Source organism: Seriola aureovittata, chromosome 19, assembly GCF_021018895.1.
Source record: "Seriola aureovittata isolate HTS-2021-v1 ecotype China chromosome 19, ASM2101889v1, whole genome shotgun sequence".
Classification (NCBI taxonomy): domain Eukaryota; kingdom Metazoa; phylum Chordata; class Actinopteri; order Carangiformes; family Carangidae; genus Seriola; species Seriola aureovittata.
Genome location: NC_079382.1, coordinates 708232 through 710375, shown reverse-complemented (window position 1 = coordinate 710375; position 2144 = coordinate 708232). Strand labels below are relative to the sequence as shown.

The window sequence follows — 2144 nt, the reverse complement described above, 5'->3', positions numbered from 1 at the left end:
TTAACCTAGATTTAAAAATGGAGATGGCACATCTGATGTCAGTTGGCAGGAGCTTCTATAATTTTGGAACTGCAACTGTGAAAGCTCTGTCACCTTTTAGTTTTAGACAAGATCTTGGGACATGTAGAAGGCATGACGTTTGAGATCCAGGAGCTGAGTGCCAGTGGATGAGATGTGAGATGTAAGGAGGGGCCTGACCATTGAGAGCCTTAAAGGTAATCAGCAGGGTCTTGAATTGAATTCTGAAATAAACAGAAAGCCAGTGAAGGGAGGCTAAGACTGTGGTGATGTGTTCTCGTTTTTAGTACCAGTCAACATCCTAGCCACTGGACCAACTGTAAGTGACATAGAGCAGTTTGAGGTAGGCCTAAGAGAAGAGAATTGCAATAGTCCAGTCCAAGTAGTGATAAAAGCGTGGATTACTTTTGCCAGGTCATTGAAGGACAGAATCGGTCTCAGTTTGGAGATGGTTCTTAACTGGAAGTAACTACTTTTGACAACAGAGGAGATGTTTGTCAAGGCAGAGCTTGGAATAAAGGATTATACCCAGGTTTTTAGAGTGGGGTTTCACATATGGGATGAGGTGTTCTAGCTTACTTGCAAGGCGTGTTCTGGATTTAGAGGGGCTAAATATAAGTACTTCAGTTTAGTTACTTTTTAACTGAAGGAAGTTGTTAGCCATCCAAGCCTTGATGTCCTTGGAATAGTCCAGGAGAGAGATTTTGGTGGGAGGTAAAGCTGTTTATTGTCAGCATAGAAATGACAGGAGATGTTATGTTTTCTGATGATGTTTCAAGGGGCAGCATGTATGGGCTGAATAGGACTGGACCAAGGATGGAACCCTGGGGAACCCCACTGGTGACAGGAGCAGAGGACAAGGAGAACTGGTCTATAACCACTGTCCTGTGTTTGAGGTAGGATCCAAACCAGTTTAAAGTAGTAACCTTAATACCAACCCACTGTTCTAGATGTATTGAAAGGATGTAATGGTCAACTGTATCAAAGGCAAAACTGAGGTCTAGTAGAATGAGGATGGCTTTTTTCCCAGGTCAACAGTGAGCAGTAGGTCATTGGTCAACTTTAACTGTTTCTGTACTGTGGAGGGCTTTGAACCTTGATTGGCTGCACGACACTGAGCGCTGTTAATATAGCCCCTTTTATTTGTGTTTACTGGGACCCATACACCTAAATATTCTCAATTAATGTATATAAAGGTTTAGTCTTAAGTTATGACCTCAAAGAAAGAGCCAGCGCCGACCAAGAAGCAGGAGTTGTCGAGCAGAAGACAAGCTAACGTTAGCGAGTCTCCGGAAGACATGGCTACGCTAATTAAGCGAGCAATTGCGTCGGAGATGGAGTCCCTGCAGGAAATGGTAGCCTCCATGTTAAAAGACTCACTTGAGCAAGCTTTAAGTCCGATTGAGAAACACCTGGCGGAGAACGGCACTATCCTTAAGTCTTTGAATGAGAAATTGGAGGAGTGTAGCCGGAACAGCCTTGAAGTCCCGACAATTCTGCGTTGTGTTCAGGTGCAATATGAGATACCGGACACTGGAGATGCTGCCACGTGAATTTTCTTTATTCTGTTCCCCACAATCTGTAATGTGACATTCTGAGTGTGAGCGTTTACACATTTCCACGACCGGCTACCGCTCTCCATCAGGTTAACGATCACTGAGACTTTGAAATGAAATAAATTTTAAACTAAACATTCCTCCATAAACAATCAGCTGCACCCATACCTGTAATGTGACATTCTGAGTGTGAGCGTTTACACATTTCCACGACCGGCTACCTAACACACAAAAACAAAGAAACAAAGATAAGGAGAGATGAATTAACATGTGCGCTTAGACGCACCCCTCCGCACCCACACCCACCAACACACACCCACAGGGAGAGCTCCGGCAAGCTAGCTTGCTCTCTTCGTTCAACGTGCAGATGAACAACAAACCATACATGACCTAAAACCTTTACAAACACATCACAGACCAATATTCTCAAATTTAACTGCTTCCAACTACACTTAAAACTTAAAAAATGAACTTTTTAGTTTAAGCTATTTCAAACACTTACCGCTCTCCATCAGGTTAACGATCACTGAGGAGAGGCGGATCTGACATCACAACCGACATCATGGAACT

At 43.4% G+C, this 2144-nt stretch overlaps 1 long non-coding RNA gene across 1 annotated transcript; it reads right to left on the bottom strand.

Annotated features, from left to right (window-relative positions):
* Positions 1-1558: 1558 nt before the first annotated feature.
* On the bottom strand, positions 1559-1884 carry LOC130160613 (uncharacterized). The gene is made up of 2 exons (XR_008826032.1): positions 1743-1884; positions 1559-1597 (listed from the first exon to the last, which is right to left on the bottom strand). It is a non-coding gene; the product is annotated as an uncharacterized LOC130160613 (long non-coding RNA).
* Positions 1885-2144: the final 260 nt, after the last annotated feature.